The sequence below is a fragment of the Sus scrofa genome, chromosome 1 (genome assembly GCF_054392235.1).
Source record: "Sus scrofa isolate SSC_HxYL_T2T_F1_AM1 chromosome 1, Sscrofa_HxYL_maternal_Yorkshire_Landrace_v2.0, whole genome shotgun sequence".
Lineage (NCBI taxonomy): Eukaryota > Metazoa > Chordata > Mammalia > Artiodactyla > Suidae > Sus > Sus scrofa.
The window spans coordinates 174816452-174834446 of record NC_139383.1 but is presented as its reverse complement, the minus strand read 5'-3'; the positions used below and the strand labels follow the sequence as shown (position 1 = coordinate 174834446).

Genomic DNA, 17995 nt, shown 5'->3' with positions numbered 1-17995 from the left:
AATTATGATCCCGCTTAGTGCTGAGATAACATTGGTTGGAGAAAGGACAGATGAAAAATGTCCCCAGGAATAGAGAAAGAAATTCAACTGGCTCAGCAGAGGATGGGCTGGGGCTGGAGAGACAGGGAAGAATACCTGATTAAAACTGAAAATCTCTGTTAGCAGCGGAGGGAGGCCTGGAGGAGGAAAGGGAGAGCTCAGCCTAGAAGAACTCAGGAGGAAAGAGACACGGTCACTGGAGGCAGGAAGCCTCAGAAGGGCGTCAGTGTTGGTGGAGACGTGCAGAACAGGGATGCTGAGAGGCAAGGATGAAGGCACGGGTGTCCCTGTCTCCCACCAAGCCTCCAGGATAGAGGGGACCCATGGGAGCTATGAAATGGTGGTGGGCTGGTGAACCAGGACCGCATAAAACATTTTCTGACATCTCTGGGTCTGGATTCCCCAGAAGAGAGACATCCTCCCGCCCCACACATCAGTCACAGAAGCAACTTTTCTTCTCTTTTTTCCTGCTCTTTGCGGTTTGGGTAATGTGACCATGTCCCAACTGGGACACTTTAGAGATAAAAAGAGCTATTAGTAATTATGCCAGGACAGCAGATGAAAACTGGGATTCAGTGTCAAGCACATGGGATGTAGTTTCTCAAAGCTTAGCAATAAGGATGGGTGGGTGTGGAAAGGAAAGCTTCTCACTCCTTCTCAGGTTCAGCCTGTTTCCTGTGGGTGAGATCCTGGTGGGAAAACCTCTTGTGCCCTCAACCCCTTGAACTTAAACATCCTCTGAATCCTTCCCTGGTCCATTCCCTATAGATGCATTGCAGAGCTGCAGGGGCCTCTGGAAGATGGTGAGAAAATCTAACCTTCCATGAAAGGTACCCCAAATCATTTAGGAGTGCCCCCAAAGCAGGGTAAGGCTTGGCACATGGCCGTGCATCTCTAAGGCTTTGCACCATCCAGAATCCCACTGTTGATTTGGACCACAGGAAATCTGGCCCAAGATACTCAGAGAGCTGGATCCAGAGACGCCCCAAATGACTCCTCTCTCCCTCATCTCTCTCCCCTTGCATTCCTTTGACACACATTTATTGTTTGGCTGTTTAAGTTTTGCGTTATAAAAATGGCATTATAACACCCTTACAGGAAATGTTTAAAAATAAAAATAAATCACCTCGAGTCCTCCCATCTAAACACAATAATTAATTTCACTTTGCCTGGTCCCTTCTGATCCTTGTCAGCACGCCTACATTTTTATTATTACATATTTATAAATGCACATATAATTTTACATTCTGAGTTTATTTCATATTTTATCATAAGCATTTTTCCATGTTACATAGTTTTCATAAATATTTTAAATGGCTGCATAATAGTTTGTTGAGTTTATATACCATAATTTACCTAACAATTCCTCTTTTGTTGAACATTTAGGTTGTTTTCCGTTTGGGACTATTATAGAAAATGTTGCAATGAGAATCTTCATGCATGTATAACACTTGTTATTCTTTTGAGCGATTTCCTTTGGATATAGTATTAGGAGTGGGATTATGGGTCAAAGTAAATGAGTGTTTTTATAACCGTTGATATGTGTTGCCATATTGCTTTCCAAAATGATCATTCCAGTTTGCAACATTATCAGTAATGTGTGTACCAATTTCAACAGAACATTGTCAGTGGTGCATGTTAGCATTTCCCCCCCCCCCAAACTGCTAATTTAGGAAGCATAAAACAGGACCTCTCTGTTGCATGAATTTGCATTGATTGGCTTTCTAGCCAGGGCGCACATTTTCTGTGTTACAGAAGACTTTTATTAGATACTCACTATGTGCCAGGGTCTGTGCTAAGTGCTCCAAGGGCTACCAAGATGCCAAGTAAGACAAGGTCCCTGTCCTCCAGGAGCTCATGGTCCAATAGAGGCATATATACAAATGGCTCTGAGGGGAGATCCCGCTGTGGCTCAGCGGTAACAAACACGACTAGTATCTATGAGGATGCAGGTTTGACCCCTGGCCTCACTCAGTGGGTTAAGGACTTGGCATTGCCATGAGCTGTGATGTAGGTCGTAGAGGTGGCTCGGATCTGGCATTGCTTTGGCTGTGGCGTAGGCCGGCAGCTGCCGCTCAGATTTGACCCCTAGCCTAGGAACTTCCATATGCTTCAGGTGTGGCCCTAAAAAGACGAGAACCCAAAACAAACCAAAACAAAAATAATTCTGAGAAGATGCACCTGGGCACAGTAAGAGACATCTTCTTGGAGAGGATGCTATTGAGGTGGCCCTGTGGGGGATGGCTGAGCTTTGAGCCTGAGAAGGGAGGAAGTGGACCCCACACAGAGGTTACAGCTTGAGCAAAGGCATGGAGGTGGGAAAGCATAGGCTGTATACCAGGAACTGGGATGGAGGGTGGGAGAGATCCAGCTGCAAGCATGAGGCAAGCCAGCAGGGAAAGCCTGTCCTGTCAGGCCAGGGACCCTTGGAGGGACCGGCAGTGTCTACTGGCTGGCTTGGCCTCTGGTGGTGCAGAGGCAGGGACTCCAGGAGGATGCTGGTGGGTGCCCTGGTACCACAGTTCTCCGAACACCTTGATGCATGTGGTGTGTTCATCTTCCCAGAGTGTTTCCACACTCTTGATCTTTTTTGACCCTGAATATTCCTCCAAGATGATTGGCTTCCCCATCCCCATTTTGCAGAAGAGGAAATTGAGGCTCAGCTCTGTTAAGTGACTCATATTAGGTCACAGCGTAAGGTGCAGAGCCAGAACTTGACCCTGGGGTTTCTGATTCCAAACCCAGTGCTCGTGAGTGGGCATCAGCATGGAGGGAGAGGAGAGGACGGAAGGCAGTCATGCATCCGCATCGTTGGGAACTTAAAAAGAAAAAGGTTGGAGTTCCCACTGTGGCTCAGCGAGTTAAGAACCCGACATAGTATCAGTGAAGTTGCGGGTTCGATCCCTGGCCTCACTCAGTGGGTTAAGGATCTGGGGTTGCCAGGAGTGCAGCATAGGTCGAAGATTGGGCTCAGGTCCAGTGTGGCTGTGGCATAGGCTGGGGGCCGCAGCTCCAATTCAACCCCTAGCCTGGCAACCTCCTTATGCAGCAGGCGTGGTGGGAAGGAGGGGGAGGGGGAGAGCAAGGGAAAGGGAGGGAGGGAGGGAAGGGGGAAGAAGGAAGAAAAGAAGGAGGAAGGAAGGAAGGATGAAAGGAAGGAAAAAAATGTAGATTCTTGTCACCTCCATCCAAGACCTGTTCAGTCTAAACTGTGGTTCTGAGCTACCACTGAGGCTGTGGCCCATGAGATAAGCTGTGATGGGGTGGGGTTGGGGCAGATGTGGAGCTAGGGCTCAGCCACAGTGAATAGAAAAGAATGAGTCATACGCGTTGCCTCAGTAAATGGTTCTGGTCCACAGCAATGGAAAAGAATGAGTTCCAGGCGGCCTTGGAAATACCTGCCCTGCCTTCCTGCCTGTCTGCGGGCTGGATCAGCTTGAAGAGATGCTGGTGGGCAGGCACCACAGCCCAGAGCCCCCTCAGAAGAGGGTCATTTGGAGGCTGCTTATTTACAAGGGCCGCTGGGAGCCTGAATGTGGACAGGAAGGGGCAGAGTCAGGGTTTGAACCCAGGTCCTCTGAGTTTCTGTGTGTCTATAAATCCGGAAGCTGTTTCAGAGGGAACTTTCTGGGCTGGCCAGAGCTCTGGAGCTGCATGAGGAGGCCCAGGAGTGTCTGCATGGCTAGTGCATCCAGTGCATGCTCCATCTCAGAACTGCCAGCATGCTGGGGCCTGAGGGTTGCCAAAGAGAATCGACCAGATTAGAAGCACCAAGAGAGTACAGGGTGGGATATGTGTCTTATGTGCCCTTTGGTGGCAGGTAAAAGAAGAAGAGAAAAGAATATGAATAGCAATTTACATTTCGCATACATGATAGCATTTTATTTTCCCGCTGATCCTGCAAGACTCTCGGGACAGTCACAGCATACCTGTTTTATAGATGCAGATAACTGAGGCCCAGTTGATAAGAGCTGGAACAGTAAAACTAGGATTCAAATACAAACCATCAGGTTTCGAATCCACCACTGTCTCAGTTATGCGTGCATTAAATCTCACCCATTTCCTGAGAACATATGCTGTGAGAAGCCTGTTAGGGCTGCCAATGAAGAAAGATGATAAAGCCAGGGTGCCCTCATCAGAGCTGTGCTACCAAAGGGTAGTCCTGGGACCTGCAGCGTCAGGATCACAGGAGCTTGTTAGAGATCCAGAGTCTCAGGCTCCACCCTGGACCTCGGGAATCAGAATCTGGATCACTAAATCTGGATCAAAAAGCTTTGTCTCTAGACAGAGGTCCTGCATGTGGCAGCATGTTAGAAGCCCCTGCCAGGCCCACCCTGGAGATCTGAACCAAGGTCTGGGACTGGACCTTAGCACTGGTATTTATAAGTTTCCCTGGGTAATTCTAATATACAGCCAAGGTGAGGAAACGGGTTCCACATATTCTAACCAATTCTGGTCCAGCCTCTCTCTCCCACTGTTTTCTCTCAAGGATTCAGTGCTTTGTGCTGTGTGGGTGGGAGGCGTTGTTGGTGATTATCATCTCAGGGACTCGGAGGGCCAGGAATTCTCCATCATGGTGGGGTTTGGAGAGAGTGAGCTCTGAAGCCTGGAAGCTTGGGGCTGGGGGCTTGGGTCAGAAGTTCACAAAAGCTTAGGTCTACGAGCCCAGTCTGGGTCTCAGACAGGGGAGAGGCTCTGAGAGGCCTGCTGGGCAAAAGGAGGTCCATCACTTAATGATTTACATAGCGCTGCAGACATGGATTGGCTGGCACATTTTATTATCATTCCCACTTTGTAGATTAGGAAATTGAGGCTTGGAGATCTTTAAATTTTTTAGCTCAAGGTCACTTAAGTTTATAAGAGCTTGACTTAAATCCAGATCTGACTCTGTTGGGCTACCCTTGTCCTCAGGGTGAAGCTAGGAGACCTAGTAGGGACCCCCTGGCCTCAAGCCCCTCCCACTTGCTCTTTCTCCTCAGCCCCTCCCCCACCCCACCTCCACCCCCCATCTGGGCTGACTGAGGGGCCCTGTGTGAGCTTCAATAAGCTGGGCTAGAGTGACCAATACGAGGCCCCCACCCCAGGGGCCACGTAGAACCAGCCCCTCCCTGAGGTGGCTGCCAGCAGCCAGGGATTGCAGGGGTTGGGGGAGCTGGGAATGAAGGTGCTCGTGTATGAGCGTGTGTGTTCCCCCTTTCTTGGGCACCAGCCCAGGCTTCGCATCTACATGCTGGAACAGAGAGTTCAATTTGGCCCCGATACAAACTCCACAGTCACTGAACTGCCATCTTCATTTAGTTAACGTTCTTTCTGGGCAGACTTGGCTGGGATTCATCTTCATTATCCAGTGAGGGGGCTCACTCCCAGCCAGGCTTTGATCTCGGAGCAGCAGAAAATCACCTCTTGCAGATGACTTCCCCCTGCAGGCCATTAGCATGGGTGGTGGGAGGCTGATGACAGGGAGGGGCCTGCCACCATCCCCCCTCCAACTCCCCCCACTGCACCCCCACCCCTGACGTAGCTACATCCACCCAGATAGACACCCAGTCCTCCTCCAGCAAGACCCAGTTCATCTCTGGCTCACACAGCGAAACTGAGAGGGAAGGAGATCCTGGCTTCTTCCTCTCTCTGCTCCCCGCCACCCAGCCCCAGTGCTGATAGCTGCTACCCCCAGAACACTTCACAAAACTGCTTTGCATTTGATTTTCACAAGCTCTGAAGCCAGACCTGCCAGGGATCAAATCCTGGCTTGGCCACTAATGTACTGTGTGACCTTGGGCAAGTTACTTCACCTCTCTGAGCTAGTTTCCACATCTGCAATAAATCCACAGTATTCTTAAAATGCCTCCACAGCATAATACATGTTAAGGACTTAGCACAGGGCCCAGGATGGAGTAAATGCCAGGCGCTCGACCACCACATCTATGAGGCAGATGTTGCCATACCTGTTTCACAAATAAGAAAATGGGCTTGTGGGGGCACCTCTGACCAGCTGTGTACTCTGGAAAATTACTTCTTTCCTAGTCAGTGGTAACAACTCCACTTCCTGGGTTTGCTGCGAGAGTCATGTGAGGTGGGGGGTGTGTGTGTGTGAGTCAGGTGAGGTGGTGTGTGTTTGAAGGCTGAAGAGACCCAGGGGCTGGCTGCCCACTCAGAATTCTCCTGAAAGCACCTGAACTCTAAATAGAAGCCCAAGACTTAAGGAGACTTTGTGGCTCTCAAAAATCCTTCCAGCAATGTGGCTTAGGCTCCAGAAGGACAGACAATGTTGGTTCAGCGAGATTCAGAGTCTGATTCCCAAATCTGCTCACAGTCCCCCTAGGAATAATCTCTCCCCTCCCTGAGCCCACCCTTCCTCCCTGTTGTCCCCGTCCTTCCTTTTAGCAGTGACCTCCATCCTCTCTGTCCCAGCCCTTTCTCGTCCTGACCCATCCTCCGCCTCCTCCATCCTCAGCTGGCCAAGGGCAGACCAGCACCCCTCCCTCAGGGCCTCCAGACTGGGCACTGCCCCCACATCGTCGGCCCTATTCTTGGCTGTTAGCCCAGCCTCAGGGCCTTCGTCCTGGGGGCTGTGTCCCCGGCTGGTGGCTGGTTTTAATCCCCTGTGATTGGCACTTTCTGACTGTGCAGGGTCAGGTCATTTGGTCTGAGAAACTAGTGCTCCTCTGCCGTCATCCGCCCACTGCGGCAAGGTCTGTAATCCAGCCCATTGATTCTGCCGTTTTTGTTCTGCACACACTCTCGGGCACTCTGACCCCAGTTGGATGTCTACAAACTCTGCAGCAAGCGAAGACAGAGGAGCCTTTTTGCCGCCGGGGCTGCGACTCTTTGGGAGGCTTCTGCATTCAGAAAGCCCGGCGAGGAGGGATTCATAAAGTGCCTCACAGATCCAAACAGATGCCTTGTGTTCCCCAGCCTGACGCCTTGGCCGGCGTCCTCGCACCTGACCACACATTAGTCTGCCTTTTAACTGGGTCTGCATGTGGCCCGGGCACATGGTTACATTTTTCAGTCCCAGCTGGCCCTCCGACAAATGGGGTCACCCCGCCGGGCCATGTCTAGTGGCTCTCGTGGCTACAGCCCTGCTTCTTTCAGGCAGGCTCCAGCCCCAGGCACCGAGCTAATGGGCAGTTTCCTGCAACCTGGAAGGTGGGGCCAGAAGCAGCTGCAGAAAAGAAGAGGGTCTGCGTCTGGGCTTTTCTTTGAGCCCCAGAGTCCTAGAAATTCAAACAGAAATTCTTAACCTGGAGTCTGTGGACCTGGATCCCAGTAAGACCATGAACTCCTTGAAATGATGTGCAAAATTACAGGCATGCGTGTGTGTGCATTTTGAGAGTTGGCAGCTTTCATCAGATTGTTTAAAGGGTCTGAGACCTGAGAGTGTGAGCAAAGCGCAGCTGCCTTAGACCATTTGCAAGGATAGGAAGAGGTGGGGAGCTGGCTCATAGTGGGATTGTGGGAGAATGGGGTCCCTCAGTCTGGACAGACGGGGAGAGGAGACCAGAGGTGTGTGCTCAGGAGAGAGACCAGTCTAGCCCAGGCTCAGAGAGGGAGGGGGGTTGGCCCACAGTCAGGGTCGTGGTTACCTGGGCCCCGGCACCTCTCTGTCCTCAGGACTGTTTGCTCACATACCTTGAGAGAGAGCACAGGACACCCCCCAGCTCTCGCCCCAGGGCCCGTCTCCCTAAGGAAGGACCTAGTCCTGTGCACACAACCTAGCAAGTGAAGTACAGGCTGGGTCCGGCTCCCACTGGCCCCTCCACCCAGTACTCTTCTGCGATAAGCATCCTGCGTTACCTTACACGGGGAGGCCTGGGGAGGCTTATGTGAAGGAACCGTCGGCAGACCTGAGGTCCTTGCACCTGCCACCACATCCAGATCCCACACTGCCAAACCTTACCGGCAGGCGGGAAGCCTGGGCTCGGCTAACTGTGACCCAGGCCAGGTGACACTCTGTTCTGTTTGCAAGGGTCTTTATACCCCCGGTCCTGAACTTTGATGGAGCCTCTGGATCCGCTCACCTGCCTGGCTTCTCCTGGCCTCCTCCTCTCCCCTACACCCTCCATTCCTAACTGACCCAAGGGCCCTCCCAAACTCACCGTCCCAGTGCCAGTCCTTCCCTGGACTTCCTCCTCCTCTTGGAGTTGAGACCAACTCCAGCCTCAAAGTGTCCTGTGACTCCGGAGAGACATTTTTTTTCCTCTGGCCAGAAACTGTTTTGAAGTTTGCAAACTCTTGCAAATGGAAGAAACAGTGAGAAGATAGGAGCTGCCCCGCCCCAGGCCTGTCATCCCTGCCTCTCTTCTCCCTGCTTCCTCCTGAGTTTTCATACCAACTCACCTGGGTCTTGGTTCCAGGCTTTGCCAAGCCAGCTTAGGTGGGTAGAGCATCTGGGAAATTCCTGTGATGCCCAGAGTCTCCCAGAGAAGACATGAGGCTTGAGGCCCTGGGCACTGGCCACTGTTTCTGTCTCCCAGAGATACAGCCTCTTTTCTTCTCACAGATTCTCAGAGCCACAGAGACCTTCCAGGCCACCCTGGCCAGTACTCCCCACTTCAAATTTTGCCTTGAGGACAGCATTATTGATTTTCTTTTTGCTTTATTTTAATGTGTCTCTTCTATTCCCAAAGAGATTGTGCAGTTAAGGGTAGTCCTTTCTTTATTTTTATTACCCCAAGTCTAAGCATAATAAAGACTCATAAATATAAACGATGTTAGAGCTGGGATTGAGTTCATCCTGTTTAACCCCCTCATCTTCCTGACAATGAAACTGAGGCTCAGAAAGTCATCTGACCTGCCCCAGATCCCATCCTTCCACCACACCTTTGTGATTGATTGATTGATGACACCATCGAGGAATAAGAGTGGCAGGTGACACAGGGGTAGGACAAGCCTGCAGAGCTGTCCCTGAGGGGTGTTTGGAATTTCTCAAAGGAGCCAGGACCACTGCCTCTGATTGCATTTGAATTCTTAAAAGTGCCTCCAGGGGTGAGGGGACTGAGACAGCCGTACCATTTCTTCCACTCTGATACCCCACTTTCCCCAAACATGTCCCTGGGGAGGTAGAGGCTTTAATTAGTGAAATGAAAAGACATGTTTCAGATCCCAGTATCCAACCAGGACTTTTTCACTGCAAGTGACAGAAACCCAGCCTAAGGTGGCTTAGGCAGAAAAGGGGATGTTTTGCCTCTTACAACCGGCAAGAACAGAGGTGGATGTTGCTTCAGGCACAGCTGCGTCATGGGGCTCAAATGATGTCAGTAATTTGTTTCCACCCTGGCTCTATTCTCCTTTGTGTTGGCTTCGTTCTCAAGTGTTCTCTTCCCAAAGGAGTGGCAGAGATGAACATCACAGCTCCAGGCTTAACATCCCCAATGGGGAGAAAGCATCCTTTTACCCAATTGTTCCAGAGTGAGTTGCATTGTCCTGATAGGGTCACGTGCCTGTCCCAGAACCAATTGCTGGAACCAAGGAAGGGAGTGTCTTGATTGGCCAGGCTTGTGCCCTCCTTCTGGGGCCAGGGGTGGAATCAGCCCCACCCATTCCACATGGCCTGAGCCTGGGGACGGGGGTCCCTTTGTACTATGAAGACAATAGATGCCCACTGTCCTCTTCCCAGTTTTACCCCTCCACCCACCCCACCCCACTCCCCGCCCCTGGATTTGCTTAGTGACAGCATCACGGTCTGGTTTGGGATGGATGGGTAAAAGGTTAGAGGAGAGGGACAGCATGGCTTAAAAGCATGGATCCAGAAGGGAGTAGGGGAGATAAAAAGTTCTGGGTAACTCAACTCTTGGCTCTCAATCCCCAGGGGTGGTAACAGGGAATGAATAGAAACTTGTTCACATCCATCATGTTTACTGAGCCTCATAAAAATGTCCTAAGACGGGGAAAGGAAACTGAGGCTCAGAGAATGCAGTAACTTGACCAAGGTCACCCAGCAATTCAGTGTTAGGGTGAGTATTTGAACCCAGCTCTCCATACCAATCTTTGGTGTGGCCCTATTTTTGATCCCAGGCCAAGCCCCCTGAGGTCTGGTGGTGGCTGAAAGGCAGAGGGGGCCTATGGTTCCATCTAGGCTAAGGGCTGCCCAGGGTGTGGGAGCAGGGGCCCCTGCTGCCCCAGGGGCAGGGAGGCTAAACTTGGCTGGAGACCGGCTCTGGCTGCAGGAGAAGGCCAGGCTCTTGCAAATGAAATATTCATGGTGGTTATTAAATCAAGTTTTATTGGAATAAAAATACACTTGCTGAATATATTTTATTTCCCTCTGGTTCCTTTCAACCCCCCTTCTTTCCCTGAGTGATTTGATTTGGGGGCCAGGGAAGACTTTTTTCCCCAAATAAATTAGACTTAGGTCAGCAGAATAAGATGCCATGTCAGGATTGGGGCTTGGCAAGAGAGGAACCCACTGGGGGGCTGTGGGGGGTCTCCTAGATGACTGAAAGGTGGGGGGATGAGGGGAGAGGGGTGGGGAAAGGGGTCAGGGCCCCTCTGCAGGGGACACCCCCGGGTCATCCACCACGCCCTCCACGTGTTCACAGACACATGCATCCCCTCCCCCGCTGCCTCTGCTCTTCCTCCAGCTCAGTCTCCACAGAGCTCATTTCTCTTGACTGTCGTTCTCACCTCCTCTCTGGGGCCACTATCTCTCAAGGTGCTTCTCTTGATGTCAGTATCTCTTGGGCTCTGTGTTTCTGCCCGGCTGTCTGTCTGTCTGTCTCTCTCACCTCACACTGAGAACTGTTCCACTGCCGCACACTCGGAATGTCACCCTCACATTCACACCCACAGTCTCACACCCACACCCACACACACTCACAAGCCCATACTCTCATGTGCCCTCTCACACACTCTCATGATGTCACACCCCCCACTGTCACACCCCCTGTTGACGGCTGGCTGACTCAGCAGGTAGAACCAGGGTCCTCTGTCTCCACTCCCTGCCCTGGGGTGGGCATCAGGCACCCACGTCACCGAAACCAGAGGGTGACTTTGGGGCCAGCTCAGCCACCTGAAGCCACCCTCTTATTCCACAGGGAGTGGTCAGAGGTGAGAGCCAGGAGAAGGGTGCCCAGACAGGTATTACCTGTCCTGCAGGGGCACAATTGGATGAGTTAGAAGGCCCCTCCCGACCAGGCAGTGCCCCCCGGATGGTCCACACCCAGCTAAGTCACTGGGATGAGACCAGGGCTTTACATGACCCTGAGACTGTTGAGCACCCAAGGGAGACAGATGTTCCTATGAGCAGAGCCCGGCTTCCCTCACTGTCAGCCCCTGACCATGGCCTCTGTGATGCACCCAGTCTTGTCCTGCAGGCAGCCCAGTTCCCTGAGGCCTGGGGATCCTACTCAGTCCTGAAAGGCCCTGCTGGGTGGGCCATGTACATGGGGGCAGCTCCTTGGGATCCCCTCCTTCTTTTTGCTGGTCTTGTCCAGTCTGCACATGACACATGTCCTGGCACACTGGGTGCCCTTCCTCTCACCTTCCCCATTCGAATATTTCTTTCTTTCTCTTCTTTTTTTTTTTTTCTTTTGGTCTTTTTTCTTTTTAGGGCCACGCCCTCGGCATATGGAGGTTCCCAGGCTAGGAGTCAAATTGGAGCTATAGCTGCCGGCCTACACCACAGCGACAGCAATGCAGGATCCCAGCCACGTCTGCGACCTACACCACAGCTCACGGCAATGCCGGATCCTTAGCCCTCTAAGAAAGGCCAGGGACCGAACCTGCGTCCTCATGGATACTAGCTGGGTTAGTTAACCACTGAGCCACAATGGGAACTCCTCAACTGTTTCTTATCTCAACCCTACCTGTCAGCTTCTTGTCCCCTCTCCATCTCCCTGAGCACACGTGCCCAATACTCTCTTTGGGCCACTTCGCTGCACCGACCTGAACAGCAGGCCTTGGACGGTAGAGAATCCAGAGTCATTTCTGAGACTTAGACAAAGACTACAACAAAAACACCCTTTGGGCCTCAGCTTCCAGACCATCCAGCAGGTGGAGCCAGTGGGTACTGAGCAGAAGGGTGTGATCCTAGGGCTCAGGGGAGCAAGCTAGCACCTGGGTAGGGGGAGGGCAAGGGAGGCACCTGGGTAGGTTCTGCCAGCAGGGTCAGAGAAGCCTGGGGTGGGACCCCAGGGTGGTGAGGGTAAAAAGGACTGGCTTTATCTGAGAGGGAAGATGGTGGTAGACAAACCTGGCTGGATTCCATCTTCTTCCCTTGACTAGCTGTGTGACCTTGAGGAAGTCACCTAGCATTTCTGAGTGTCAGTTTCCCCTTCTGGAAAATGGGCACAGTAATACCATTTAGGTGCTAAAGTGTGAGCTGTGCTTGGCGCACAGAAGGAGCTCAGTTCATGACAGGCACAGCTGTCGCCATCATTAGCAGCAGCATCCTAGAACCCATGGGCACCAACAATTCCTTGAGATGGCACTGAGGCCTCCCGTCAATCTGACCATCGCTGCCAAGCCCAGACATGCCGCTGTCTGTTGGCAGATGACAGCTTCATTGCAGTAATAATGGACCCGGCTTGCGAGTCCTCCCTTCCTCGCGCCCCTGCTGCTTATGATAATTTAATTGATCGCGCTTACACTGGCTGTGCTTCTCCAGCAGCTCTCCTTGGCTTAACTCAGAAAGGAAAATAAATAAATAAATAAATAATAAAACACCCTGCCCAACATCTCTGTAATTAGGAGGTTTGGCTCAGCCCTGAGTCAGGTGACCATAAGTGAACCAGAGGGAGCTGCAGAGCCTGCCTTGTTTAGGGTATCAGAAGAGAAAAAAAATCAGCCCCAGCCCCAGCCAGGCCACCTTTGGGACAATGTCCTGTCTCCAGAGGCATCCCTTTCCCCATTCACAGGATGCAGATGATTAAACCAGAATAATGAAGACTCATTCATTGCTAATTCCTGCAGTGTTGAAACAAATTCACATTCCTATGCAAAGGAGAAAAAAAAAAAACTTAACATTTGAAAATAAATAAAACCTCAAATAGTATAGTGCTTACTATGTGCCAGACACTCTTTTGAGCCCTTTACAAATAATAACTCATTTAAACTTGTCGTTTTGAAGGTGATATTCCGCTGTCAGCTTGGATTTGTAGCAGAAAGCTTTGTAAAAGAAGGCAGTTTGGATCAGAGACAATTTGTCAATGTTGCAGGTTGTCAAGGGCATTGCTAAGAAGAGTCACTGTGTTTAAATTTTGTTTAACCCCTTGCTTCCAGGAAAAAAAAATTGGATGGGTGGAAAGGAGATTCTTAAAGAATAGAATGAAAAATTGTTTTGTTTTTATTAGAAAATTCAGAGTTGTGAGTCTGATCTCAGATAAAATTCTTTGAACCAGGTAAATGAGACAGCCTGCTGCTCTCTGGTGGCAGCACACAGGTATTGCAGGAAAAGTACTCAGGAGATCATTTTGCAAACCTGGATGGAGAAGGTAGCAGTAAAAACTCAACTGATCCTAATTGATGATTGAAAGAAAAACACATGGGAGACAGGGGGTGGAGGAGAGATGATAAGTTGAAACAAGATTGGCCACATGCTGATGATTACTGAAGCTGAGAAAAAGGGTTGTGGGTTTTTTTTTTTAATAATTAAATAGGAGTTCCCGTTGTGGTTTAGTGGGTTAAGACCTGACATAATGTCTGTGAAAATGTGGCTTTGATTTCTGGTGCCACTCAGTAGGTTAAGGTTCTGGCATGTGGCTTGGATCTGGCATTGTTGTAGCTGTGGTGTAGGCCAGCAGCTGCAGCTCTGATTCAACTCCTAGCCTGGGAACTTCCATATGCCACAGGAGTGGCCATAAAAAGAAAAGTAGTTAAATAGAAGGAAAAGTATATTCTATAAGTAGTAAATTCTTTGCCCTATCCCATTCTATAATTTGAGACCTAGAAATATTGAGTCTGTCTCCTATTCCAAAGATAGTGATCTCCTTCCAAGCAATCCCAAATGGGTGAGCTAGAATCAATCTGCCAGAGGCTCCACCTTCACTCCCACCTATCCCCCCATAGTACCATGGGGAACATCATGATCCTGGATGAGCAGATTCAGGGCCAGGGGAAAATTAGAGCCTTCTTATCCTCCTCCTAGGCTCTAGCCCAGTGGCCATCCTTGTCCCCAGGACTCCTAGCCTTGGCACTTCATAGAGGAGGTGTGCTGCCTCTTTGATGATTTCTTGCCAGAGATTTGCTTTCCTAGATTTAATACATTTTTGCTCTCCCTCTACTTTGTTCCAAGTATTGTGTTGGAAGCTTTCTTTGAGTGGTCTCATTCCATTTTTGCGGGGGGTGAGGGGGGGTAAGGGGTGGGACCCCTTACCCTCATAGATGAGGAAATTGATACCTATCCATATTATTAATCTTTCTATGACTCTCTTCTCCACCAGATTGTGAGTTTCCGGAGTCATGGACTGTGCTTTATTTTTCTTCTTTATTTCCCCATCATCTTATAACAGTAAAGAGTCAGTAAGTGTTGAATGAATATTTAATCATTCAACAAGAGACCATATGACTTAACCCAGGTTATCATACAGCTAGTAAGTGGTAGGATCTGGGTTCATATCTACCCCAGAGCACCTTTTACAGCCCCACAGCTGCCCAAATGATGCTCAGTCTCAATTAATAAGACATTTGTAACTTTTAAACTTATACAGTTGTCTGATGACCCCTGCAGAGGTGACTAATCCAGAGGCTGTTGGCTGGTGGGGAGGGGGAATCACATATCTAGGCTCCTTCCCTTGGTCCCCTGGTCCACAGTAATTGTGTGTAGTGGTGTTCTGGAGCTGGCTCACAGAAGCTAATGAGAGCTGATTGTACCGATCTTTTCCAAACCCTGTGTTCTGTTTCTTCACATCAGTAGCTTGAAATCAGACATGGTAGAAGTATTTACACCATGGAAATTGGCAAATGCTACAAAGGAGAGCCTTGTTTTTTCCCCTCTGAAGAAAAGCATGTTAGGCATTTACAAGAATCCCACTAACAAGGTTATAGTTGGTAACAGGAAGCAATGGAGTGAAATGTGACCAGGAGGTATGCCTCTCCAGGTGGTAATTTTCTCTGGGGAGGGGTAGTAGACCTCATAGTTCATGCTGCCCCTTGTCACAGGTTGTTACGTGTGCTTTGATGCTGACAGGAAATCCAAGAAGATGAAACAAGAGAACTTTTAGCTGCTTTAATTCACTTGCCTCTCATAGAACATGACAACTCCATGATGAGGAGCTGGGGGGAGGGTTCCCCAGAGCACTTGATGAGTGATGGGCAATGCCAGTTTTTGCTCCTGAGGTGCCCAGGGAATCTCAAGGCAGTTTTGGGTGACTATCACTCTCCTTCTTGGATTTGTCCTTCCAAAATTTTCCTAAGACTTCGTGGCTAAGGATTCTAGAGCAAACTCTGTGCCTGGAAGAAAAGTAATGGAAGGCAGGTAGTTGTCTCATGTCTTGGTAACTCATTTAGCCCTAGGAAAGAGCCACCCTGTGAGACAGGTATGTTGTTCCCCTATGTATGGAACTGAATAGTTTCTCCCAAGATCCATGTCCATCTGGAGCCAGTGAATGTGACCTTATTTGGAAATAGGGTCTTTGCAAATGTAATCAAGTTCAAGATCATACTGACATGCCAGTCACCCAAATGCAGAGTCCAGGAGTCCCACATTCAATCACTTGCAGGTGCTGTCAACCCTACTCATCTTCATGCTGCCATCTTCCTGTCTCCACAACCACTGCCTTGGTTCTAAATCTCCTTAGCTTGTGTTTGAACCATTGCAGTAACCTTCTAATGGTCTCTGCTTCGTTTGGTCTCTTCTCACTCAGATCCATCCTAATCAGATCAGGGTTCCTGAACTACTACCCTCACCATGGCCCTCCTCTTTTCCAAGTCTGCAGCCACTTTCACTGGCCCCAAAGAAGTCCAGCTGCTCCTCCTGTAATTCATAAGTCTGCCATGATCTGACCTCAGCCTGTTCCTCCATATTTGAGCTCCTCTTGCCCTTTCACTCCACCTTAGCCATCCTATATCCAAGTCAAACTGCTCTCGTTCATTCCCCATCCTTTCCTACCATTGCCAAGTTCAAAGTGATACTCTTCTGTTTATCAACTGGGTGTCCTCTCTGGACCCCTTCACAGCATCGTTATGAGAGCCACATACATTCCATATAGTCTTCACTATTATATGACCCTCGCTCCCAATTTCTTTCCTTCCTCCCTTCTGCAAAGGAGTCGTGATGGTCTTTGGAGTAAAAAAACTCCAAATTCAATTCTCTCCCCCTTATTTGCTGTGGGAATGTGGCAAGTGACTTGGTCTCTCTGGCCTTCAGTTTCCTCATACATCTGTTCTTCAGTGAGTTTTGCAGGTTAAATTAGACCATGTGCATAAGGTCCTCAGCACAGAGAAGGCACTTCTCTGGAAGGAAGTGGGGGCTCATCTGGATCTCCTGAGTCCTGAAAGACTCAGGATTACAGGGATGTAACATAAGTCCCCATGTTGATTGTAAGAGCAAGTGAGGAGTCTAGAGGCCTGAATTCTTCAGGCCCAGGAGAATAATAATAGGAGTCAAGACAGAGCCAGCGTAGGAGCATAAGGCCAAGAACAGACGGGGCTGGTTCAGCAGGGCCACGCTGGTTACCAAGCTTCCCTGCCTGATGATATGGGCCCTATGGTAGAGGACAGACACACAAGAGGAAACCTTCCCCTGCCCTCCAGTCTCTCGCAGCTCAGCTGGGCACGCTTTCTGCTCCATGTAGGTGGAGATGGATTTGGAGGCCAGAGACTTGCGTTCAGCCCCAGCTGTGCAGGGACTCAGTGGGCCATCTTGGGCAAGACCCTGCTCCTCCTTAGGCCTCAATTTCTTTGTCTATAAAGTGACAGGGCAGGAGAGGAGGATCGCCAAGGTTCCTTCTACAAAATGGACAGGGAGATGAAGTTAATCTCTCCCCACTGATACAGCAGCTGAATTCTAAACAGATTCTAAACAAAGCCCAGACCCACTGGCTAGCAGATGCTACGTTGATCCTTTCTGCAGAGCCCCCTGCACCAGGGCAGCCCATTATCAGTCATCTTTCCTGCTTCCTTAGGGAGGCTAACAAGAGCTGGGGTGGCCTCCCCAGCGTGCCTACAGAGGCTCTGCTGCCTGAATGGCTATGGCAGCTCTGGCTGCTGAGGCGGGTGGCAGGTGTTCCTGGGCCTAGTTTAGGGCACAACAGAGATGACAGCGCATCTACCCTATGTGTGTTTTCTTATTTGTTCCCAACAGGAAATCAATGATGTCAGAAACCGTGGGATAACTCTGCAACCCCAATCAATAGACCCTGATTAATTCAGTCATGGCCGTTGGGTAAATTTGCTGCATCATAATTAGAATTATTAATTAAAAATAGGAAATCAATTGACACAAATTAAGCAAAAGAGGAATCCTTTGGGCCGCTTTGACATTACTTGGGCAGGTGATTGAGGACACAGCATGCTCAGCTGTAGTTTTGGGGCCCTGCTTCCCAAGAATGCCCAGGTTCCCCAAGACAGAGAGAGTCCAGCCTCCAGGCCCCACAGCTAACAAGGGAGCAGAAAGAATGCCTAGGGCTCTGAACTCCAGGACTGGAAGCCCCCTAGAAGCATCTCACCTACTACCCTTATCTTTTAACGTTGGAAAAAAGAATTAGGAGAGGGAAAAACTTTCTTTCTGCTCATTATTTTGCAGTCACCCTTCATACCAAATGTATTTGGTGTGTGATCACATATTCTTTTTCCTCACAACAGCTTTGCATAACCACTCTTTCATTGCAACACAATTATCATTTGAATGGCTGCATAAAGGTCCATAGATGCACCATCATTTACATAACCAGTTCCCTATTGTTGGCCTTTGAGTTGTTTAATAATGATAATAGTTGAATACATTGGAGAGCCATCCTCACAGCTTGCACTATGGGCTTTAATGCATTGTTTTGTCTGAACCTCACAACAATCTCGG

At 49.8% G+C, this 17995-nt stretch overlaps 1 protein-coding gene and 1 non-coding gene across 28 annotated transcripts in view; both read left to right on the top strand.

Moving 5' to 3' along the window:
• The window catches only part of MEGF11 (multiple EGF like domains 11), a 384198-nt gene that overhangs the window by 249271 nt on the left and 116932 nt on the right, over positions 1-17995 (top strand). The gene's annotated exons all lie outside the window — the stretch shown is intronic.
• MIR339-2 (microRNA mir-339-2) lies at positions 1867-1952 on the top strand. The gene is given in 1 exon segment (NR_128431.1): positions 1867-1952. It is a non-coding gene; the product is annotated as a microRNA mir-339-2 (primary transcript).